At 44.0% G+C, this 26,957-nt stretch overlaps 1 protein-coding gene and 1 long non-coding RNA gene across 2 annotated transcripts in view; both read right to left on the bottom strand.

Annotated features, from left to right (window-relative positions):
* The window catches only part of LOC134445564 (cdc42 homolog), an 82,822-nt gene that overhangs the window by 30,743 nt on the left and 25,122 nt on the right, over positions 1-26,957 (bottom strand). The gene's annotated exons all lie outside the window — the stretch shown is intronic.
* Positions 4,758-6,797, bottom strand: LOC134445577 (uncharacterized). Its single transcript, XR_010034300.1, has 3 exons — positions 5,899-6,797; positions 5,608-5,717; positions 4,758-4,808 (listed from the first exon to the last, which is right to left on the bottom strand). It is a non-coding gene; the product is annotated as an uncharacterized LOC134445577 (long non-coding RNA).

The following is a 26,957-nucleotide window of genomic DNA, read 5'->3' as shown; positions in this document are numbered from 1 at the left end:
CGCCAAGAATAGAGATGGCTACGGGCTAGCAAGAACGTCCTATGGATAGACCTCCTTGGATATTATCTAAGAAGATTTCAAAGACGCTACGAAGAAGGTAAGGTCAGGTTTCCCTATAATAATGTCCGCCGCGGCATTATATTGATTTCATATCACTCATCTCCTTCAGGTATTTTCCAGTTGTTGTCACATTTAGTCCAGTAGTCTGGGTTCGGCAGGGTCTGGTTAAACAAAAGAGACGAGGCACATTTTTAACGGTGTCCATTCTAGTTTGTAATCTGTGACAGCGGTATTGCTGTAGTTATTCCCAGCGTTATAACTTAGTTTTGTGTTCTCCAATTGACAACTAGTTGTGTTGACTTGCTAACAGCATCTCAACTCCATGATGATTTTATCATCTAGCGTTTCTCCTGTTAGCATAATATAAGTTAAGTTCTTCTGTTAGCTTGGCTATGTTACGACGGGGGGGCACTCGCCATTCCGACATAGCACCATTCCGACATGACGCCATTGCGACATCCCGTCATTTTGGTATCACCATTCCGACAATTTAATGTCACCATTCCGACACTTGTGGGGAGCTGTCCATGGTCATGGTGCGAGAGATCGCTCGTGCGTCGGCAGCAATCCACCCCCCCCCCCCCTTTTTTTTTTTAAATGTAAAAAAAATAATGACCCCCACCAGCGCAGGATATTTTAGGGGAGAGAGACCGCTTGTGCGTCTTAGGCCTACTTGACCGCGGTGAAAAGTGAAAAGCTGCCGAAAATAAAAAGCACAAAAGTGACACTGACAAAGTACAACGTGACACATAATTGTCTTTAAAATAGAGCCTAAATCAAGTTCATTGGCTGAATAATGATCCCCATGAGCGCAGGATATTGGGAGAGAGCGCAGGATATTGGGAGAGAGACCGCTCGTGCGTCGGCAGCAATCCACGCACCACCCCCACCCCCTCCTTTTTTTAACATGTAAAAAAATAATGATCCCCATGAGCGCAATATTATTTATTATTTAAGCGTCTTAACACTTGACCGCGGTGAAAAGTGAAAAGCTGCCGAAAATAAAAAGCACAAAAGTGACACTTCGTACAGTTCTTAGCAGCAGCTATGTTTTAAACAATTTCTGAATACAGCTTAGGCCTACATCTCGCACACATTTATTCAACAACAACGCCATGTTCAAACAAACACACGCAACACTTTCACACTCCAAACAGTCTGCTTGCATGCATTCAGCTCAGGTCATACAAACATCGAATTAAACAGCAACCCGCCCAACCGACACACTGATAAGCAGGCACATGTACCCTATAAAGGAAATACCGAAACTGATAAGTAAAAACAAAGACTGGGGGACTCCACTATGAAAGGGGGAAATGGTGGAAACATCCAATTAAGTGCAGATAGGGGCGCGCATGCAGGTTACAGCAGCGGCGGTCGCAATGCGGAGGACTTAACTGATGCCTAGTACTGAGGACATATCGGCGAATTTCCATACAAAAGCAATTAATTAATTAATCAGTTTGAGGATCATAATGTTGTGCCCACTGACGGTAACCAAAACCAAAAACACCTTGTTGCACCATGCGCAAATTGACAAGGCTAAAGACTGATGTTCCAGTCGTCCAAACAGCCACCCAAAGTATGCCTATTCAAAAAGAACCTTCACCATTTTTTACTATGCTGTAGCCACGCTAAATAAAGGGGTTTTATTGCAACTCCTCAACTTTTGCGATTTATTGGAACTCGTGCATATGTGCATGAAAACTTTCTGAACTGATGCCCGACAGACTCTCGAGTCGTCAGCTAGGGGAGGGGAGAAAGAAATCTAAATAAGTGGACGATTCTGTGTGCGTGTGTAGAGCTCTATCTGTATGTTTTACTGGTGGGCTGTCACCAATGTGTTGTCATGGTTGTCTTGGATGTTGTGTTTCCATTCAAAGTGCACCGTTTTCCCATGCATCTTTTCCCATGTTTATGGTAGCCGGGACCGTCTTCCATAACCAGCATTGCATATTGTGCCGTTATTTGATGATGCCAAAGGACACAAAACTACTTTGCAATGGCACCTTGTGTAGGCCCTATGTGGGGTAGTGGAAGATTGAAATCATTATGAAGGCATATCCTGTTGATTGTGCTAACTATCTTTTAAGTCGTTAGTGTTATTTTTTTATCTATGAAGTTTAAACTGGGGTGCTTAAGATCAGCAGGGTTGTCTCCCTCGTCTGTGTAGCCTGCTGTCAGCTGGGCAGGCACCGTGCGCTCGCAAGCACACACGCACACACTGCTACTGTCTCCAGCCCACTGTCCCTGTCTCAACCGGTCTCTAGACACATATTCCGAAAGCCTTTCTTTGCGTTTGTCCTGTTTTTTTTGGGGGGGACAGATAACTTAAATAGGCCTACTCTATGATGTAAATGTGCACATCCTTGCAGCATTCACGATGCTATTGCAATTGCAAAGAATATAGCCCACCCTTTCACCCGTAATGTAGGCCAGATAAAATATCCTAAAATTTGCACAACCTCCGAGGGCCCGTGCTGGATGCTCGCACCGGGGCTCGTGACCGAGTTGTTACGCCACTGAAAAGGGCCATAGTTGTTCAAAACAAGCAGTTGAACAGGACCTCTGTGAAAGACAGAACACATACAGACTGGCAGCAGACATCAATGGGCTAAATAGCAAACATGAGTCAGAACCTGTATGACAGGTAGGCTTCTTGAGGTAATGATGGAAAGCTCGCACATCCACAGGAACGTCTGACCTGGGAGCAGGACCACAAGTGACTAGATGATACTGAGAAAAAAGTCCGCTGCACGACCAGGATTTCTTTTGCTCCCAAAAATTTATTTTACGTGACGTTTCGGGTTTTACCCCTTCTTCAGACGTGACAATACATAGAAATACACACCCCATATATACAAATTCCAGGTGATCACATGATCCCATTGCAGGTGTTAACAATCACTATGAATAAATTGGCTCCCAAGTCCCACCACTCATTACTCACAGAGCTGATGACATCATACATATTACAAATGACACTCCCCTATACACACAGGTGACACTATATACATATGTTCATATACAACAGGAAAACACATAAGGAATGATATATTGTGAGAAAAAATTGTAAATAAAAATAAAGAATAAAAAAAAGGCAAATATGCCTGAAATACCATTCCCCATTCTATACATGTTAGCAAGATTAGTCAAAAGTGTTGGCACAAGTGATATTAAGTCCATCATGGGGGCATGTGAAGAGAAGTCCATTAGCACACAGTTTCAGGAGACACCACATCACATATGCATACAGGAGGGCCGCAACAGTGGAGGAAAGGTTCCCTCTCTAGAGTCACAGGTTGGCGGCAGGAGACACCACATCTAGAGTCACAGGTTGGCGCTGGGAGGCCGCGCATCTAGAGTCACAGGTGGGCGCTGAGGGATACTATGTCAGGAGTCACAGGTTGGCGCTAAGGGATATTAAATCTAGAGTCACAGGTTGGCGCTGAGGGACCCCATCTCTAGAGTCACATGTTGGCGCTAGATCTGAAGACCAGGAGCTAGTAAGATTGGATTCACAGGAAAGGTCTCAGGTCAAAGTCTTCATTTAACCCTCTAGGAGACAGGGTCCCCAATGTGTATATCCAGAATGCTTCTCTCTTTAGTAGAAGGGAATTCACATCCCCTCCACGACTTGGGCACTTGACATGTTCAATGCCTATGTACCTGAGAGTTGAGACGTTGTGTGAGGCAGCTGTGAAGTGAAGCGCCACTGGACTCTTCTCGTTGTGGTTGCGGATATTCGACCGATGTTCAGCTATCCTGGTTTTCAAGCTCCTGGTTGTTTTTCCAATGTAGGCCAGCCCACAGGGACACCTGAGCATGTAAATGACATTGTTAGTGTTACATGCAATCACACCTTTAATGCGCAACTGTTTCCCTGTGAGGGGGTGATGAAAGGTCTTAGTCTTGATAGTAAAATTGCATTGGGCACACTGGCCACATTTGTAATTGCCTTGGGGAATCTGTCGCAGAAAATGTTCTGGTTGGGGAGGGTGGTGGGCTTTCACCAGTAGGTTCCTCAGATTGGGTGGTCTTTTGAATACCACCCTTGGGGGTGATGTGAAACAGCTTAGAGAAGGGTCAGATGTGACTATATGCCAATGCTTCTGTATAATAGACTGGAACTCATGGCTGAGCGGTGAGTACTGTACTATGCAGTTTACGCGGGCTTCTGTGGCTTTGCGTCTTGTGGTGTATAAACAGTCTGTTTGGGACATACCATTGAAGCGCCTCCTAGCGCTTGTGATCCACTCAGGCTTGTACTGTCTATCTCCGAACCGGGCCTCCAGGTCCTGGGCTTCCTTCTGAAAGTCCTCGTCTTTGCTGCAGAGCCGTCTGATGCGGCTAAACTGTGAAATGGGTAAACTTTTTTTCAGTGGAACTGGATGATATGAAAGGCCGTGTAGGATTGAGTTTTTGTCAGTTGGCTTACGGTAAAGAGTGGTACCTAAGTGTTCTCCATGCCTATACACCAGTATGTCTAAAAAGCTCATTTGATGTTTGCTGTATTCCATGGTGAATCTTAAGTGTGTGTTACGTGAATTTATGTATTCGTGGAATGTTTTGAGCTGACTCTCTGTACCTTGCCAAATAAAGAACACGTCGTCGATGTAGCGTTTCCAGTTAGTGATGTGTTGAAGATGAGGGTTGCATTCATCCCAGATGTGTTGCTGTTCGAAGAGGCCGCAATACAAGGAGGCGAAGCTCGGGGCCATCTTCGATCCCATGCTGGTCCCTGAGATCTGCAAGTAGAAATCCGATCCAAACATGAAGTAATTAAACTTAAGGACTATTTCAATTAGGTCCACAATGCATTGTGTGGGGGGAGTGCAACTGGGGCGCTGATTCAAGAAATGTTCGGAGGCCTGTAGGCCTCCTCTGAACGGTACATTGGTGTAAAGTGACTCAATGTCCATAGTGACCAGAAACATCTCCTCCACAGGCATAGTAATGCTCTGGAACATCTTGATGCACTCAACTGTGTCTTTGATGTAAGAAGGGAGGGAGGTGACTAGCGGTTGAAGGAAATGGTCAACGAAGGCAGAAATGTTTTCTGTGAGAGACCCTATGGCAGCTACTATCGGCCGTCCGGGGGGTACATCTGTAAATGTTTTATGTATTTTTGGAAGAGTGTATAGAACGGGTATCACTGGGGTGTTGACAGTCATGAAAGCATGCTCACGTTTGCTGATGTGATTGTGCTGCAGTAATGAATTCAAATGGGTGTGAATGGTTTCTCTAAATTTCGTATTGGGGTTGGATGTCAACTTCTTGTAAAAAGTGGTGTTGCCCAGCTGCCTGGCTATTTCACCTTCATAAGCCTAGCGATCCAAAATGACAATCCCTCCTCCCTTATCCGCACAACCACAGTTCTGTCCTTTTGTAGGGCACACAGTTCAGCCCTTTGTGATGAATTGAGATTGTCAGCTACCTTATACTCTTTCCTTTTAGACATGATGGTGGTTACATCCTGTTCGACCAATCTGCAATATGTGTCTAGTGATGCATTTCTCCTTTTGGGGGGAATGAAGGTGCTTTTACCTCTGAATGTGGTAGTCGAGTGATCATTCTGCTCTTCGCTGGTCTCTGGGGTTGCTGCGGCGGCTCCCAACTCTGCATTGTGGTCGGTTGGTGTTGGTGTAGCACTGAAACTAGGACGGGAAGAGGAATTGAAGAATTCTTTTAGTCTGAGTGTCCTGAAAATTTTTGGAAGTCAACTATTGTATTGAACTCGTTACAGTGTGTTGTAGGCACAAACGAGAGGCCTTTGCTTAGTGCCGTTAAACAGTCTTCCGTGAGATTTTTACTAGAGAGGTTAATGACATTGGTTACCTGTGGCTCTTGGCGTCTCTTCTTTTTTAGCGACCGTCTGCACGGTTTCTTTGTTGTTTGCCTCGTGGTGGTAGGCGTCTTTGTCCTTGGTTTGTTCTGCCCCCTAAAAAAGGACCACTGGTTTGAGAGAAGTTACTGGATTCTGACTCGTATTCGTCCGTGGTGGTCATCACCTGCTGGGAAGCGCGCGTGTTGCGATGTCTTCTCGCTGGGGGTTGTTGTACAGAGCGAGTTTTTGGTGTTGGATTTCTCCACTGGTAGACTCGGCCACGTTCGTAGTCCAGTGTGTCGCGTTCGAACTTCCTCCTTTTTGACACTGTGATTTCTTTGGTTAATTCTTGTTTGTGTTGCTCACATTCCTCTAGTTTCTGTTTGAGTATCACTGGGTCATTCACTTCCGTGCCAAGTTTAGTTTTGAGTTCTGAAATCTCGTCGCGTACTGTCGCGAGGTTAGCTGTAACTTCCTGAATCGTCAGTGCCATCAAATCAAATGAGCATTTGTTTAGAATTGCAGTCCATTGATCACAAAAGTTGGAGTTATCCTTACCCATGATTGGGCCCTTATTGATTCGTAAGCCTCTAGGTATTCGTTTGGCTCGCATATAATCACTCAATGTCACTGCATGTAGGAAGAGGCGTGTTTCTCGCTCTTCTAGTTTTTGTAATGATTTCGTAGTCAGACCTGAGTTGCTCTGTGCAGTGGCGTTGTTGAAAAGCGAGTCCTGTAGGATGATCCGTGTGTAATCTTGCTGGGTAAATTCAAACGTGGCAGATGTCGCTGGATCCATTGGATAATAGTTGTATGGCGGTTGTGAAGCTCAAGGTACGGGAGTCAATCAAAGGTAGATGGAGTGCAGAGCAAAGACAAAAGTTGAGGTAATGATGGAAAGCTCGCACATCCACAGGAACGTCTGACCTGGGAGCAGGACCACAAGTGACTAGATGATACTGAGAAAAAAGTCCGCTGCACGACCAGGATTTCTTTTGCTCCCAAAAATTTATTTTACGTGACGTTTCGGGTTTTACCCCTTCTTCAGACGTGACAATACATAGAAATACACACCCCATATATACAAATTCCAGGTGATCACATGATCCCATTGCAGGTGTTAACAATCACTATGAATAAATTGGCTCCCAAGTCCCACCACTCATTACTCACAGAGCTGATGACATCATACATATTACAAATGACACTCCCCTATACACACAGGTGACACTATATACATATGTTCATATACAACAGGAAAACACATAAGGAATGATATATTGTGAGAAAAAATTGTAAATAAAAATAAAGAATAAAAAAAAGGCAAATATGCCTGCAATACCCTTCCCCATTCTATACATGTTAGCAAGATTAGTCAAAAGTGTTGGCACAAGTGATATTAAGTCCATCATGGGGGCATGTGAAGAGAAGTCCATTAGCACACAGTTTCAGGAGACACCACATCACATATGCATACAGGAGGGCCGCAACAGTGGAGGAAAGGTTCCCTCTCTAGAGTCACAGGTTGGCGGCAGGAGACACCACATCTAGAGTCACAGGTTGGCGCTGGGAGGCCGCGCATCTAGAGTCACAGGTGGGCGCTGAGGGATAACATTCCACGAATACATAAATTCACGTAACACACACTTAAGATTCACCATGGAATACAGCAAACATCAAATGAGCTTTTTAGACATACTGGTGTATAGGCATGGAGAACACTTAGGTACCACTCTTTACCGTAAGCCAACTGACAAAAACTCAATCCTACACGGCCTTTCATATCATCCAGTTCCACTGAAAAAAAGTTTACCCATTTCACAGTTTAGCCGCATCAGACGGCTCTGCAGCAAAGACGAGGACTTTCAGAAGGAAGCCCAGGACCTGGAGGCCCGGTTCGGAGATAGACAGTACAAGCCTGAGTGGATCACAAGCGCTAGGAGGCGCTTCAATGGTATGTCCCAAACAGACTGTTTATACACCACAAGACGCAAAGCCACAGAAGCCCGCGTAAACTGCATAGTACAGTACTCACCGCTCAGCCATGAGTTCCAGTCTATTATACAGAAGCATTGGCATATAGTCACATCTGACCCTTCTCTAAGCTGTTTCACATCACCCCCAAGGGTGGTATTCAAAAGACCACCCAATCTGAGGAACCTACTGGTGAAAGCCCACCACCCTCCCCAACCAGAACATTTTCTGCGACAGATTCCCCAAGGCAATTACAAATGTGGCCAGTGTGCCCAATGCAATTTTACTATCAAGACTAAGACCTTTCATCACCCCCTCACAGGGAAACAGTTGCGCATTAAAGGTGTGATTGCATGTAACACTAACAATGTCATTTACATGCTCAGGTGTCCCTGTGGGCTGGCCTACATTGGAAAAACAACCAGGAGCTTGAAAACCAGGATAGCTGAACATCGGTCGAATATCCGCAACCACAACGAGAAGAGTCCAGTGGCGCTTCACTTCACAGCTGCCTCACACAACGTCTCAACTCTCAGGTACATAGGCATTGAACATGTCAAGTGCCCAAGTCGTGGAGGGGATGTGAATTCCCTTCTACTAAAGAGAGAAGCATTCTGGATATACACATTGGGGACCCTGTCTCCTAGAGGGTTAAATGAAGACTTTGACCTGAGACCTTTCCTGTGAATCCAATCTTACTAGCTCCTGGTCTTCAGATCTAGCGCCAACATGTGACTCTAGAGATGGGGTCCCTCAGCGCCAACCTGTGACTCTAGATTTAATATCCCTTAGCGCCAACCTGTGACTCCTGACATAGTATCCCTCAGCGCCCACCTGTGACTCTAGATGCGCGGCCTCCCAGCGCCAACCTGTGACTCTAGATGTGGTGTCTCCTGCCGCCAACCTGTGACTCTAGAGAGGGAACCTTTCCTCCACTGTTGCGGCCCTCCTGTATGCATATGTGATGTGGTGTCTCCTGAAACTGTGTGCTAATGGACTTCTCTTCACATGCCCCCGTGATGGACTTAATATCACTTGTGCCAACACTTTTGACTAATCTTGCTAACATGTATAGAATGGGGAATGGTATTTCAGGCATATTTGCCTTTTTTTTATTCTTTATTTTTATTTACAATTTTTTCTCACAATATATCATTCCTTATGTGTTTTCCTGTTGTATATGAACATATGTATATAGTGTCACCTGTGTGTATAGGGGAGTGTCATTTGTAATATGTATGATGTCATCAGCTCTGTGAGTAATGAGTGGTGGGACTTGGGAGCCAATTTATTCATAGTGATTGTTAACACCTGCAATGGGATCATGTGATCACCTGGAATTTGTATATATGGGGTGTGTATTTCTATGTATTGTCACGTCTGAAGAAGGGGTAAAACCCGAAACGTCACGTAAAATAAATTTTTGGGAGCAAAAGAAATCCTGGTCGTGCAGCGGACTTTTTTCTCAGTATCATCTAGTCACTTGTGGTCCTGCTCCCAGGTCAGACGTTCCTGTGGATGTGCGAGCTTTCCATCATTACCTCAACTTTTGTCTTTGCTCTGCACTCCATCTACCTTTGATTGACTCCCGTACCTTGAGCTTCACAACCGCCATACAACTATTATCCAATGGATCCAGCGACATCTGCCACGTTTGAATTTACCCAGCAAGATTACACACGGATCATCCTACAGGACTCGCTTTTCAACAACGCCACTGCACAGAGCAACTCAGGTCTGACTACGAAATCATTACAAAAACTAGAAGAGCGAGAAACACGCCTCTTCCTACATGCAGTGACATTGAGTGATTATATGCGAGCCAAACGAATACCTAGAGGCTTACGAATCAATAAGGGCCCAATCATGGGTAAGGATAACTCCAACTTTTGTGATCAATGGACTGCAATTCTAAACAAATGCTCATTTGATTTGATGGCACTGACGATTCAGGAAGTTACAGCTAACCTCGCGACAGTACGCGACGAGATTTCAGAACTCAAAACTAAACTTGGCACGGAAGTGAATGACCCAGTGATACTCAAACAGAAACTAGAGGAATGTGAGCAACACAAACAAGAATTAACCAAAGAAATCACAGTGTCAAAAAGGAGGAAGTTCGAACGCGACACACTGGACTACGAACGTGGCCGAGTCTACCAGTGGAGAAATCCAACACCAAAAACTCGCTCTGTACAACAACCCCCAGCGAGAAGACATCGCAACACGCGCGCTTCCCAGCAGGTGATGACCACCACGGACGAATACGAGTCAGAATCCAGTAACTTCTCTCAAACCAGTGGTCCTTTTTTTAGGGGGCAGAACAAACCAAGGACAAAGACGCCTACCACCACGAGGCAAACAACAAAGAAACCGTGCAGACGGTCGCTAAAAAAGAAGAGACGCCAAGAGCCACAGGTAACCAATGTCATTAACCTCTCTAGTAAAAATCTCACGGAAGACTGTTTAACGGCACTAAGCAAAGGCCTCTCGTTTGTGCCTACAACACACTGTAACGAGTTCAATACAATAGTTGACTTCCAAAAATTTTTCAGGACACTCAGACTAAAAGAATTCTTCAATTCCTCTTCCCGTCCTAGTTTCAGTGCTACACCAACACCAACCGACCACAATGCAGAGTTGGGAGCCGCCGCAGCAACCCCAGAGACCAGCGAAGAGCAGAATGATCACTCGACTACCACATTCAGAGGTAAAAGCACCTTCATTCCCCCCAAAAGGAGAAATGCATCACTAGACACATATTGCAGATTGGTCGAACAGGATGTAACCACCATCATGTCTAAAAGGAAAGAGTATAAGGTAGCTGACAATCTCACTTCATCACAAAGGGCTGAACTGCGTGCCCTACAAAAAGACAGAACCGTGGTTGTGCAGAGTGCGGATAAGGGAGGAGGGATTGTCATTTTGGATCGCCAGGCTTATGAAGGTGAAATAGCCAGGCAGCTGGGCAACAACACTTTTTACAAGAAGTTGACATCCAACCCCACTACGAAATTTAGAGAAACCATTCACACCCATTTGAATTCATTACTGCAGCACAATCACATCAGCAAACGTGAGCATGCTTTCATGACTGTCAACACCCCAGTGATACCCGTTCTATACACTCTTCCAAAAATACATAAAACATTTACAGATGTACCCCCCGGACGGCCGATAGTAGCTGCCATAGGGTCTCTCACAGAAAACATTTCTGCCTTCGTTGACCATTTCCTTCAACCGCTAGTCACCTCCCTCCCTTCTTACATCAAAGACACAGTTGAGTGCATCAAGATGTTCCAGAGCATTACTATGCCTGTGGAGGAGATGTTTCTGGTCACTATGGACATTGAGTCACTTTACACCAATGTACCGTTCAGAGGAGGCCTACAGGCCTCCGAACATTTCTTGAATCAGCGCCCCAGTTGCACTCCCCCCACACAATGCATTGTGGACCTAATTGAAATAGTCCTTAAGTTTAATTACTTCATGTTTGGATCGGATTTCTACTTGCAGATCTCAGGGACCAGCATGGGATCGAAGATGGCCCCGAGCTTCGCCTCCTTGTACTGCGGCCTCTTCGAACAGCAACACATCTGGGATGAATGCAACCCTCATCTTCAACACATCACTAACTGGAAACGCTACATCGACGACGTGTTCTTTATTTGGCAAGGTACAGAGAGTCAGCTCAAAACATTCCACGAATACATAAATTCACGTAACACACACTTAAGATTCACCATGGAATACAGCAAACATCAAATGAGCTTTTTAGACATACTGGTGTATAGGCATGGAGAACACTTAGGTACCACTCTTTACCGTAAGCCAACTGACAAAAACTCAATCCTACACGGCCTTTCATATCATCCAGTTCCACTGAAAAAAAGTTTACCCATTTCACAGTTTAGCCGCATCAGACGGCTCTGCAGCAAAGACGAGGACTTTCAGAAGGAAGCCCAGGACCTGGAGGCCCGGTTCGGAGATAGACAGTACAAGCCTGAGTGGATCACAAGCGCTAGGAGGCGCTTCAATGGTATGTCCCAAACAGACTGTTTATACACCACAAGACGCAAAGCCACAGAAGCCCGCGTAAACTGCATAGTACAGTACTCACCGCTCAGCCATGAGTTCCAGTCTATTATACAGAAGCATTGGCATATAGTCACATCTGACCCTTCTCTAAGCTGTTTCACATCACCCCCAAGGGTGGTATTCAAAAGACCACCCAATCTGAGGAACCTACTGGTGAAAGCCCACCACCCTCCCCAACCAGAACATTTTCTGCGACAGATTCCCCAAGGCAATTACAAATGTGGCCAGTGTGCCCAATGCAATTTTACTATCAAGACTAAGACCTTTCATCACCCCCTCACAGGGAAACAGTTGCGCATTAAAGGTGTGATTGCATGTAACACTAACAATGTCATTTACATGCTCAGGTGTCCCTGTGGGCTGGCCTACATTGGAAAAACAACCAGGAGCTTGAAAACCAGGATAGCTGAACATCGGTCGAATATCCGCAACCACAACGAGAAGAGTCCAGTGGCGCTTCACTTCACAGCTGCCTCACACAACGTCTCAACTCTCAGGTACATAGGCATTGAACATGTCAAGTGCCCAAGTCGTGGAGGGGATGTGAATTCCCTTCTACTAAAGAGAGAAGCATTCTGGATATACACATTGGGGACCCTGTCTCCTAGAGGGTTAAATGAAGACTTTGACCTGAGACCTTTCCTGTGAATCCAATCTTACTAGCTCCTGGTCTTCAGATCTAGCGCCAACATGTGACTCTAGAGATGGGGTCCCTCAGCGCCAACCTGTGACTCTAGATTTAATATCCCTTAGCGCCAACCTGTGACTCCTGACATAGTATCCCTCAGCGCCCACCTGTGACTCTAGATGCGCGGCCTCCCAGCGCCAACCTGTGACTCTAGATGTGGTGTCTCCTGCCGCCAACCTGTGACTCTAGAGAGGGAACCTTTCCTCCACTGTTGCGGCCCTCCTGTATGCATATGTGATGTGGTGTCTCCTGAAACTGTGTGCTAATGGACTTCTCTTCACATGCCCCCATGATGGACTTAATATCACTTGTGCCAACACTTTTGACTAATCTTGCTAACATGTATAGAATGGGGAATGGTATTTCAGGCATATTTGCCTTTTTTTTATTCTTTATTTTTATTTATAATTTTTTCTCACAATATATCATTCCTTATGTGTTTTCCTGTTGTATATGAACATATGTATATAGTGTCACCTGTGTGTATAGGGGAGTGTCATTTGTAATATGTATGATGTCATCAGCTCTGTGAGTAATGAGTGGTGGGACTTGGGAGCCAATTTATTCATAGTGATTGTTAACACCTGCAATGGGATCATGTGATCACCTGGAATTTGTATATATGGGGTGTGTATTTCTATGTATTGTCACGTCTGAAGAAGGGGTAAAACCCGAAACGTCACGTAAAATAAATTTTTGGGAGCAAAAGAAATCCTGGTCGTGCAGCGGACTTTTTTCTCAGTATCAGGTAGGCTACTTGGCCCGTCAATATTCCACAGTTGTTACAGTGTTAGACTTCTGCCCTTTAATCTGAAACACACCCTGGTCTGCCTCCTAAGAGGGGCAAATACATTCATGTTGTAGTAGTGCATGCCTATGGGCTGTAAAGCATTAACTATATATATATAATTTTTTAAATACACAAAACAATACCCAAACACACTCAATAGACCTACACTTGTAATGCTTAAGGTCTTTGCAAACCGGACGGTTGGTGTACAAAGACTTTTAGTCTTACCTTTTTCTGAAGCCACTCTGCCGTGATTGTATCATGACCTTCAAGATCTTCAGTTTGTATTTTGCTCTTTCTCAGTTGATCCACAAGCTCAGCAATAATAATATTCTTCTTTAAAACGGGTCTTGGAGAGAAAGTCTGTCGGCACTGGGGACAGCTGTAAACGCCCTTCACATCTTCCACATTCCAGCAGTCTGTGATACAACTCATACAGTAGTTGTGCCCACAGTTAAGAGCCACCGGATCCTTCAGAAAGTCCAAACAAATAGGACACATGAAAATGTCCTCGTTATTTGCCATCGCTTCAGCCATTTTAGTATAGAGAATAGGTGTATAGGCACTAGGAGAAGTATAGAGGATAGGTATAGGTACTAGGAAAGTATAGAGGATAGGTATAGGTAGGCTACTAGGCGACAACTCCTCGTGTGCTGCAGTAAATTAACATGTGTTTTGTTTGTTTTGTTCCTCCCTCCCTGTGGCGCTCCAAACTTCCTGGATGGGGAGTGGCGTGTTGTCTTCATGGAGTACTGCTGCCCTCTAGTGGCCGTGTGTAATAACAGCAAGCAGCAGCAGCAGCATGGATGCTGGTCTTCCTGAAATTCAAAGTTCCTTTCTACACGAACTACTTCAAAGTTCACACATTTAAAAAAAAAAACTAACAGTTTTTAGTTTATAATTGTTCATAGTTTGTTCATTTTTCAAAAAGCCTTCCGCCTTAAACTACCTCCTGTGTAACCTAGTTCCTGTTAGTAGGTCTAGGTGCGATTGACGTACTTCAACGGCTACATGCGCATGCAGACAGCAATGCATTCTGGCTCAAAATGTTGCATGATAGTTAGATTGTTAGATTTCCTACCCCAAATTACCAAATTTTAGTCATGCTGTGCCGACCAGGTGACACTATTGTGGGATCAATGCGACTGCAGTCAGACCTTGCAACCCCTGCAGTTGCTTATCCCTGTTGATGCTCGTCTGCATACCACCCCTGAGGTCACGCGTCCATGAACTGGTTGGTTGGCCAACAACTCACTCACGTGTGTATATATGTCTTGGCTCACACCCCTACAGAAGTTTGCACTGCTCCCCACTTCAGCTCCTCCTCCCCACCTCTCCCCCCACACGTGGTGTGTTAGTAGATCAAACTGGTGCGACCTCATCGTCTCATGCATATTTGTGGCCGACTTTAATTGTGCTGTGTTTAATACCACCCACATTGTGACAAGTTCTCGCTCACGTGCTTCGTCTATGTCGATCGACTGCTAGTAGGCCCATACGACATGTGTTGCTGTCGACCAACATTGACGAAGCACGTGAGTGAGAACTTGTTGTCAAGATGTGGGTGTTATTAAACACAGCGCATTTAGAGTCGGCCACAAATATGAACGAGACGATGAGCTCGCACCGGTTTGCTCTACTGACTCATATACACACGTGAGTGAGTTGTTGACCAACCAGTTCATGGGCGCGTGACCTCGGAGGCAGTCCGCAGACGAGCGTTGAAGGGGATAAGCAACTGCAGAAGTTGCAAGATCTGACTGCAGTCGCATTCATCCCGCGATAGTTTGACACCATGTGACATGTCACCTCGTCAACGCAACATCGACGAAATTTCAAAGTTTGACAGGAAATCTAACCGTCATGCAGCATTTTCATCCAGGGTGCATTGCTGTCTAAATGCGCATGCATGCGTTGACAACATCTCGATCGCACCTATTATGTTAAATTGCAGCACTTAAGTTCACTCACCTGGCCAGTCCGCGCCCTCCTAGTGACGCAATTGTTTCTGAGCTCCAGAAAAAACGGGAACTCCCCTCACTTTGTTGGGAGGCAAACAACCAGTAGCAAACCAAGGGAGGCGGGTCAACCATGCTGTTTGGTGCACTGTGTAATAGTTTCAGTAGTTCATAATATCCAGAATTCATGTGATCATTCACAAATGTTACCTTTTTTTTTTTTTTTTTTACAAATACTTACCACCACCATTAAATTCTAAGTATTTATTATGACTGGGAAATTGCATTTTATATACATGAAAAGGGGAATCTTCTCCATGGTCTGCCATTTTGAATTTCCAGAAATATAAATTTTTAGCTGCAAAACTTACTGACCTCTTGTTATACTGGTAAATATTGGTTTATTATTTATTAAAATTCATGAAAAGATCAAATTTGGCAATAGGCTGCACAATTTCAATGAGTAGCATAGTTGCAATACTTACTCTGGCCACCATCTTGCACGGCGCACCTTTAAGGCATGTATTATTATCACTTTAATAGTCAATAATCATCAGTAATTATATTACATTTACGTTATGTAATCACATAGGCCTAATAAACATTTATTTTAGTTATGTAACAACAAGTACCAGACTGATATGAAAGCAGTGGTGTAGTCTACGTAGAACGCGGGTATACAGAGTACACCCACTTCTAAATTTCAGGGATTTCAGTATACCCACTTAAAATGGATTGATCCATTGTTTTGAATAGCACAAATATATACAGTATACCCACTTCAAAAAATGCTCAAATATACAGTATACCCACCATAAAAAGTAGACTACACCACTGTATGAAAGAAACAACACCCCACCACCACCATACTAAAAAACTATAACTATGTATTTGATTGTTTGATATTCATATAATTGACATCAACTAGCCTATAACAGTAAATATGTGAGAGTCACAGTTGTTCAAGATTTATGAGTAATTGCAGTATTTTATGAGTCATTTTATTACTTAAAGTTTATGTAATTAGGCTACGTAGATCGACATTATGTACTGTATTTTATTATGAGTTATTATATACATTTTATTTCATGTAATTGTAACTTAACATAATACTGCTGCACACTGCGTCCCCCTCAGGATTGCACGTCTATTTAAGTTACAGCCCAACTACACCCCAATGCCTTTGACTTCACACGGGACAACTCTACAGCCGTTACCTGTAGACTTGCCCCGTGTGAAGTCAAAGACATTGGGGCCCGAACTGCACAGATTTCAATGAAACTTGTCATGTTTCATAAGATTGATCCCAACAACTGCATTTGTATGAATGGCCCCAAATATTAAGCTAGAAACATACTAAGAAAGACTACATTTCCAGAAAAAAGATCACACCAAGTGTGATGAATATCCATGCTGGTTGGGCTGCCCCAAAGTGCTTGATTTGACATGAAATGACCAACGATGTAAAGTTCATCATCAGCATTTGGGGCAGCTGTGGCCTAGTGGTTAGGGATGTGATCTTAAGGTCAGAGGGTTGCAGGTTCGAATCCCACTCGTACCTGCCCCTACACCTCCATCCATCGCTGAGGTCCCCTTGAGTAAGGATCCTAACCCCACATTGCTGTAGTACTCTGTAAAATAACTATATGATCCTAACCTCACATTCATGTAATAATCTGTAAAATAACGATATGAACCTAACCCCACATTGCTGTAGTACTCTGTAAAATAACTATATGATCCTAACCTCACATTCATGTAATAATCTGTAAAATAACGATATGAACCTAACCGCACATTGCTGTAACACCCTGTAAAATAACGATATGATCCTAACCCCACATTCATGTAGTACTCTGTAAAATAACTATATGATCCTAACCCCACATTGCTGTAACACCCTGTAAAATAACGATATGAACCTAACCCCACATTCATGTAGTACTCTGTAAAATAACTATATGATCCTAACCCCACATTGCTGTAACACCCTGTAAAATAACGATATGAACCTAACCCCACATTGCTGTAACACTCTGTAAAATAACGATATGTTGCTTTGTCTAAAAGGTTCAGCTAAGTGTAATTTAGTGTATTGAGCATTGGGGACTATTTAGGTAGTGTAGTGTAGGGGTGTAAAAAATAATCAACATAATATATCGCGATATAGTCTGATGATGGAATGGAATCGCATCGTATCGTGGGGCATTCTTAAGGAGAAATCGGGTGTGAAATGGCTTACGTTGTGTTCAAACGTGATGCTGAGCCCTAACGTTTGCCACACACCTCGCGCCTCCATAGGTCCCCTACATTCCGAAGTCCGAGCACTAGTCAGAATTCTAAGAGCTAGGTGAACTTTAGCGTCTCCTGTGATGGTATGTGGCAAAAGTTAGAGCTCAGGATCAGGTTTTAACACAACGTAAGCCATTTCACACCAGATTTCGCCATTAAGTATCGAAAATAATTGAATCGCTTGCCCCTGCCCAATGCCCTAGCTCCATAGGGCCTACCATAATAGAAGAGGAAAAGTAATTGGGGAAAAAGTCGAATTGAATCGTATCATGTAGGCTGTGATTTACACCCTAAGTGTAGTAGTGTGATGGGCATTGTTTACTATTTTCAAATTCAGGTCAGGAAGGGGGTGGTGTTCAATATTTTCATATTTGTTGCAGTCTGAGTTGTGTGTTGTGTGGCGACGGTTAGTTGAAAATGACAATTGGTCGTGGATCGTTCATATTAGGCCATATATCCCCTATCTTGCCAGTGAGAGTATGGGGTGGTAACAATTTTACTGATATAAATCCATGAGAGTACATCTATGTTCTAGGTGTTGCCATCATCAAAAGTAGCTATTTAATTTACACACAAAGATTGAAATAGTGATTTTGGTAATGTAGGAAAATGTAGGAATAAAACTAAGGTGCCGTTTCCACGTAGCTGGATATTTTTATATGTGGATATTTTTTTCTCCTAGTTGTATTGGTTTTGCATTGGTTTTGGCCTTCCGTTTCCACGTAGCAGATATTTAAAATCCAGGTATAAAAAGCAGGAGAAAAAAAATATCCTGTTTAGGGGGCTGAAACGCATTCGTTACAATGGAGGATTTATTTTTATCCACATGTTGCGTTTACACCTAACAGGAGAAAAAAATACCCTGCTAAAAAAAATATCCTGCTACGTGGAAACAGCACCTAATGCGTCACCTACTAATATTTTAGGAGTTCTTCACAGGAGTGAAACTTCACAGGTAACTGTATTATACGGTTGGTTGCAGATTGTTTATATATTGACCAATACATCACAACAGCTTCACTGATGCATCACCGCATAATCCAAATCCAGGGTATAGTGTGTGTGTGAATGTGGTGTGGACTCTGTGCAGGAGGGTCATTGTGTCTCCAGAGATGCTGTAGAAGGCCAGAGTTCCTGCCCTGTGATCCACATACACTCCTATTCTGGAGCTGGCCACTAGAGGGAGTTTAGTCACTTTATTATTGTGCCAGAAAGAGGAGCAGGAGCTGGAGCTGCGGAGGTCCAGCCTCCAGGACTGATCATTACATCCAAACCCACACTCATCACCATCTCCTTTCCTGATGATGCTTTCATATGACACGGCTATATCAACATGCCCCCTCCTCTCAACCTCCCAGTAGCAGCGTGCAGACACACCCTCTCTACACAGCACCTGAGGCCACTCATCAAATCTGTCTGGATGATCAGGATATGACTGGGGGGCCCCAGGTCTCCACTCCACCCTCCTGTTCCCCTCAGGCAGATAGAGGCATCTGTATGCTGTGTTTGGATCCAGAGTGAAGTGACACGAATCTGATGGAGGAGAAGACAGGACACGTACACACAGACACAGACACACACAGACACACACACATTTTTAGTTCTGCTAGCTGTGTGTGTGTGTGTGTGTGTGTGTGTGTGTGTGTGTGTGTGTGTGTGTGTGTGTGTGTGTGTGTGTGTGTGTGTGTTCCAGCGTATGTGTGTGTGCGTGTGTGTGCGTGTGCGGTGTGTGTTCCAGTGTATGCGTGTGTTCGTGTGTGTGTGCGCGCATGTGTGCGCGCGCGCGCGCTCGTGTGTGTGTGTGTGTGTGTGTGTGTATGTGTGTTTTTGTGTGTGGGTGGGTGGTTGTGTGTGTGTGTGTGTGTGTGTGTGTGTGTGTGTGTGTGTGTGTGTGTGTGTGGTGTGTGTGTTTGTGTGTGTGTGCGCGTGTGGGATGGGTGTGTGTGTGTGTGTATGGTTTTTATTGTATGGGGAGTGAGGATTTTTTGGTGAATGTGTATTTGTGTGTGTGTGTGTGTGTGTGTGTGTGTGTGTGTGTGTGTGTGTGTGTGTGTGTGTGTGTGTGTGTGTGTGTGTGTGTGTCCAACTCACACTGTAAGAAGTCCTCTCTGGTCACTGGTTCAGCAATAAGAGTCTGGCCATCAGACACTAAGAAAAAATCACATTGGCCTACATAAATGCATGAACACCACAATATGAAAACATCACATTGGCCTAAATAAGTGCATCAACACCACAATATGAAAACATCACATTGGCCTAAATAAGTGCATGATCACCACAATATGAAAACATCACATTGGCCTAAATACGTGCATGATCACCACAATATGAAAACATCACATTGGCCTAAATAAGTGCATCAACACCACAATATGAAAACATCACATTGGCCTAAATAAGTGCATCAACACCACAATATGAAAACATCACATTGGTCTAAATAAGTGCATCAACACCACAATATGAAAACATCATATTGGCCTAAATAAGTGCATCAACACCACAATATGAAAACATCACATTGGCCTAATTAAGTGCATGAACAATATGCTCCAATCAGGAGATCACATGACAACATTGACACTAACAGTAGGAACAGACAGCAGCAGTTGAAAGAGCTTGATCAGGGAGAACGACCAACTGAAGGTGTCGAAAGATTCAACCTTTAGTTTAACGCTCGATCAGGGAGAGCGACAAACTGAACGTGTCGAAAGATTCAACCTTTAGTTTATCGCTTGATCAGGGAGAACGACCAACTGAACATGGCGAAAGATTCAACCTTAACCTTAACGGTTGATCAGGGAGAGCGACCAACTGAACGTGGTGAAAGATTCAACCTTTAGTTTAACGCTTGATCAAGGAGAGCGACCAACTGAACGTGGCGAAAGATTCAACCTTTAGTTAAACGCTTGATCAGGGAGAGCGACCAACTGAACGTGGCAAAAGATTCAACCTTTACTTTAACGCTTGATCAAGGAGAACGACCACCTGAGCATGGAGAAAGATTCAACCTTCACTCTAATGCTTGATCAGGGAAAACAACCAATTGAACGTGGACAAAGATTCAACCTTTAGTTTAACGCTTGATCAGGGAGAGCGACCAACTGAACGTGGAGAAAGATTCAACCTTTAGTTTAACGCTTGATCAGGGAGAGCGACCAACTGAAGCTGGAGAAAGATTCAACCATTAGTTTAACGCTTGATCAGGGAGAGCGACCAACTGAACGTGGAGAAAGATTCAACCTTTAGTTTAACGCTTGATCAGGGAGAGCGACCAACTGAACGTGGAGAAAGATTCAACCTTTACTTTAACATTGATCAGGGAGAGCGACCGACTGAACGTGGAGAAAGATTTAACCTTTACTTTAACATTGATCAGGGAGAGCGACCGACTGAACGTGGAGAAAGATTCAACCTTTACTTTAACACTTGATCAGGGAGAACGGCCAACTGAAGACTGTTTAGAAAAATTGTAGACATTCCTTTGTCTGCCGCCTGATGTTGCCGAACTGCATCACAAATCATTACATATTTTTTGCTGGTTCAACTTCTCGTTTGATGCCTTTGACGCACAGGCTCCACCCTAAATTTAGGGCCCCATGAATGATTTGAATTTTGGACCTCGTTAAGGGCCCCTGTCAGTGCTGTCCGGCCCTTAGAATCTGTAACACCTTTCAATGACAAAACTGATTAAATTGGCTGGGGGTCTACAGCTGAAATTCCAAAAAAACAGCTGGTATTGAATGTGTTAAGGGCCCCTGTCAGTGCTGTCAGTGCTGTCAGTGCTGTCGGGCCCTTAGAATCTGCAACACCTTTCTCCTCCTAGTGCTTTCACATCCTGGTGGCACCCATGCTTTCACATCCTCGGTGCTAGACACGCTCTTGCCACTTGTCCATACAAAGTCAATTACGTACTTTCAATGTCCACAGTCTGTTCATACAGTAAGAGTCTCCAGTAGACTAGAACAGTGATTCCCGACCTATGTGATTCCCGACCACTGGTGGGCCCTGAAGGTATTCCAAGTGGGCCTTGAAATCATTTTCCAAAAATAGTGATCATATTGTGGTGTGTGTTGCTGTTGATTTATTTGAGCTTTATTCTTAATTGGGTCAGAGGTGGGCCCCGAACATTTTTGACAATTTCGAGTGGGCCCCAAGTTGAAAAAGGTTGGGAACCCCTGGACTAGAGTATCATTCATTCAATCAACCCCAGTGGTTTTCAACTTGGGGGTCGGGGACCCCTGGGGGTTCGCGAGACGGTGCTAGGGGGGCCGCGGCAGGTGGGCAGGAAAAGTGTAGCACAACAAAGTGAATAACTAAAGGGACACTGTGCAGGAAATGGTCAAGAAGGTACTGCAACTATGCTGCTCAATGAAACTGGGCTGCCTATTACCAAAATTGATTTTTTCATGAAAGTTTACTAAGTAATAAACTAATGCTTTTTAGCATGGCCCAAGTACAGTCAGTTTTACAGCTAAAAATGGCTATTTCTGCAAAACCAAAATGGCAGACCATGGAGAAGATCCCCCTTTTAATGTATGAAAAGTGTAATTTTACCGGTCATAATAAATACTTAGAATTTGATGGTGGTGGTAAGTATTCATGGAAAGGTAACATTAGTGAATGGGCAGCATGAATTCTGGAAATAAACAACTAAAAATCTCACACAGTGTCGATTTAAATAAACTTAATAAGTAAACCAAAAACATCCAAAAATACACAAATCAATGTTCTCAACAGCAGTATAACATGAACATTATTTGAGGTTGACTGGCTAAATGTAGATTAAGTGTTTGTAGCATCACCCTACATCAGTGCTTCCCAAACTTTTTCACATCACGTACCCCTTGAAGCATTTCAGCTCCATCCGTGTACCGCGCCCCCCCCCCCCCCCCAACAAAACAAAAAAAACCACGACGCACATCAACAGAAACATCCACAGATGAATGGGCATCACATTGTTGCAACATATTCTGTAGGTCACTATGAAAGCCAGAGATGTAATGGCCCATTAAGGTTTGTTACTACTTTGTACTTGAACACTATTGAACACACATACTTGTTCACGTATAATTAGGCTACGGATATTTAGGGTGGTGTTAGTAAGTAAGATGACTGCTCTGCTCTTGGCTAAAAAATGACATTGTATGAATATAGCAGTTCGCTCACATTACAACATTACTTTTTTTATTAATTAATTAGTTACTTTTGTAACGCGTTACTCCCAACACTGTTAAGAATAGCCATTCATTTGATTCTGCACCGCAGACTGTAGGAGACTGCCACAGCAACTCGTCTCCTCCTCGGGGGGATGGAGCACACATAGATGTGCCATGCAGGCGACTCTCCTAAACAGCTCATTTTGCGATTAACCCCCATGGAAAAAAAAAATAAGACGTGTACTGAAAACAATGTATACAAGCCACCACCACCCTGGCATTCGAAATCATCGGACTAAATGCAACAACAGAGTCTCTCGTAAGTCGCTTGCTCGTTCTGTAAATGTGGACAATTTATGTAGTGTAAAACTTTCGGAGCCCTCTTCTAATCTTGGGTCTGCCACACTCTCGTCCTTTGCTCTTTTAAATGTTCGGTCCCTCAATAACAAAGGACCATTTATTAATGATGCAATTACAGATATGGCTTTGGACTTCATGTGTCTAACAGAAACCTGGCAACTTCCTCATGATTACATGTCGTTAAATGAAGCGTCACCTCCTGGCTATTCTTTTATTGAGAAGCCCCGCCTCTCAGGGCGCGGGGGAGGTCTGACTGTTATTCACCGCTCTGATTTTAATGTTGTGTCTGTGCCGCTGCAGCTATTTGCCAACCTTTACTGTTATTACTTGTCTACAGACCCCCTAAGGCATCCTCTGTCTTTATTAGTGAATTTACTGAGCTGCTCTCTTACAGTTGTGCTCATATGTTTACATACCCCAGCAGAATAAACGCTTTTTTCGCGATTTCTCACAAAATATGAAGGATTACACAAAACCTTTTTTTTCACTCATTGCTAGTGACTAGCTTAAGATATTTATTAGCAATATTCTGTGTTTACTCTTTCAAAAGCATGATCACAACCCAAACTACCCAAATGACCCTGTTCAAAAGTTTACATACCCTAGTTTCTAATGCTGAATATGGCCCTGTTTAACATCAGGGACCGCTTTAAATTGTTTGTGGTAGTTGTGGATAAGGCTCTTAATGTTCTCAGATGACAAAACAGCACATTCTTCCTGGCAGAATGGTTGTTTCCTATAATATTTTTGGGTGTCTTGCTGGAACCTCACATTTGAGGTTTCCCCTGAATGGCTCAATGATTTTGAGATCAGGAGAGTGAGACGGTCGCTCAAAAACTTCATTTTAGTCTTTCTGAAGCTAATGACGGGTTGATTTGGCTTTCGGTGTTGAAATATTGTCATGTTGGCATGTCCAAACAATGGGAGCCAATTTATTCACAGTAATTGTTAACACCTGCAATGGGATCATGTGATCACCTGGAATTTGTATATATGTGGTGTACTGCCTATGTATTGTCACGTCTGAAGAAGGGGTAAAACCCGAAACGTCACGGAAAATAAATCATTGGGAGCATACAAAATCCTGGTCTTGCAGCGGACTTTTTTCTCTGAATTATCTAGTCACTTGTGGTCCTGCTCCCAGGTCAGACGTTCCTGTGGATGTGCGAGCTTTCCACCATTACCTCAACTTTTGCCTTTGCTCAGCACTCCATCTACCTTTGATTGACTCCCGTACCTTGAGCTTCACAACCACCAGACAACTACTATCCAATGGATCCAGCGACATCTGCCACGTTTGAATTCACCCAGCAAGATTACACACGGATCATCCTACAGGACTCGCTTTTCAACAGCGCCACTGCACAGAGCAACTCAGGTCTGACAATGAAATCACTACAAAAACTAGAGGAGCGAGAAACACGTCTCTTCCTACATGCAGTGACATTGAGTGATTATATGCGAGCTAAACGAATACCAAGAGGCTTACGAATCAATAAGGGCCCAATTATGGGTAAGGATAATTCCAACTTTTGTGATCAATGGACTGCAATTCTAAACAAATGCTCTTTCGATCTGATGGCACTGACGATTCAGGAAGTTACAGCTAACCTCGCGACAGTACGCGACAAGATTTCAGAACTCAAAACTAAACTTGGCACGGAAGTGAATGACCCAGTGATCCTCAAACAGAAACTAGAGGAATGCGAGCAACACAAACAAGAATTAACCAAAGAAATCACAGTGTCTAAAAGGAGGAAGTTCGAACGCGACGCACTGGACTACGAACGTGGCCGAGTCTACCAGTGGAGAAATCCTACACCAAAAACTCGCTCTGTACAACAACCTCCAGCGAGAAGACATCGCAACACGCTCGCTTCCCAGCGGGTGATGACCACCACGGACGAATACGAGTCAGAATCCAGCAACTTCTCTCAAACCAGTGGTCCTTTTTTAGGGGGCAGAACAAACCAAGGACAAAGACGCCTGCCACCACGAGGCAAACACCAAAGAAGCCGTGCAGACGGTTGCTAAAAAAGAAGAGACGCCAAGAGCCACAGGTAACCAATGTCATTAACCTCTCCAGTAAAAATCTCACGGAAGATTGTTTAACGGCACTAAGCAAAGGCCTCTCGTTTGTGCCTACAACACACTGTAATGAGTTCAATACAATGGTCGACTTTCAAAAAATTTTCAGGACACTCAGACTAAAAGAATTCTTCAATTCCTCTTCCCGTCCTAGTTTCAGTGCTACACCAACACCAACCGACCACAATGCAGAGTTGGGAGCCGCCGCAGCAACCCCAGAGACCAGCGAAGAGCAGAATAATCACTCTACTACCACATTCAGAGGTAAAAGCACCTTCATTCCCCCTAAAAAGAGAAATGCATCACTAGACACCTATTGCAGATTGGTGGAACATGATGTAACCACCATCATGTCTAAAAGGAAAGAATATAAGGTAGCTAACAATCTCACTCCATCACAAAGGGCTGAACTGCGTGCCCTACAAAAGGACAGAACTGTGGTTGTGCAGAGTGCGGATAAGGGAGGAGGGATTGTCATTTTGGATCGCCTGGCTTATGAAGGTGAAATAACCAGGCAGCTGGGAAACACCACTTTTTACAAGAAGTTGACATCCAACCCCACTACGCAATTTAAAGAAACTATCCATACCCACTTGAATTCATTACTGCAGCACAATCACATCAGCAAACGTGAGCATGCGTTCATGACTGTCAACACCCCAGTGATACCCGTTCTATACACTCTTCCAAAAATTCATAAAATATATACAGATGTACCCCCCGGACGGCCGATAGTAGCTGCCATAGGGTCTCTCACAGAAAACATTTCTGCCTTCGTTGACCATTTCCTTCAACCGCTAGTCACCTCCCTCCCTTCTTACATAAAAGACACAGTTGAGTGCATCAAGATGTTCCAGAGCATTACTATGCCTGTGGAGGAGATGTTTCTGGTCACTATGGACATTGAGTCACTTTACACCAATGTACCGTTCAGAGGAGGCCTACAGGCCTCCGAGCATTTCCTAAACCAGCGTCCCAGTTGCACTCCCCCCACACAATGCATTGTAGACCTGATTGAAATAGTCCTCAAGTTTAATTACTTCATGTTTGGATCGGATTTCTACTTACAGATCTCAGGGACCAGCATGGGATCTAAGATGGCCCCGAGCTTCGCCTCCTTGTACTGCGGCCTCTTCGAACAGCAACACATCTGGGATGAATGCAACCCTCATCTTCAACACATCACTAACTGGAAACGCTACATCGACGACGTGTTCTTTATTTGGCAAGGTACAGAGAGTCAGCTCAAAACATTCCACGAATACATAAATTCATGTAATACACACTTAAGATTCACCATGGAATACAACAAACATCAAATGAGCTTTTTAGACATACTGGTGTATAGGAATGGAGAACACCTAGGTACCACTCTTTACCGTAAGCCAACAGACAAAAACTCCATCCTACACGGCCTTTCATATCATCCCGTTCCACTGAAAAAAAGTTTACCCATTTCACAGTTCAGCCGCATCAGACGGCTCTGCAGCAAAGACGAGGACTTTCAGAAGGAAGCCCAGGACCTGGAGACCCGGTTTGGAGACAGACAATACAAGCCTGAGTGGATCACAAGCGCTAGGAGGCGCTTCAACGGTATGTCCCAAACAGACTGCCTACACACCACAAGACACAAAGCCACAGATGCCCGCGTAAACTGCAT

Source organism: Engraulis encrasicolus, chromosome 3 (genome assembly GCF_034702125.1).
Source record: "Engraulis encrasicolus isolate BLACKSEA-1 chromosome 3, IST_EnEncr_1.0, whole genome shotgun sequence".
NCBI classification, from domain to species: domain Eukaryota; kingdom Metazoa; phylum Chordata; class Actinopteri; order Clupeiformes; family Engraulidae; genus Engraulis; species Engraulis encrasicolus.
Note: the sequence above shows the minus strand (reverse complement) of the source record. Positions and strands in the feature narration are given on the sequence as shown.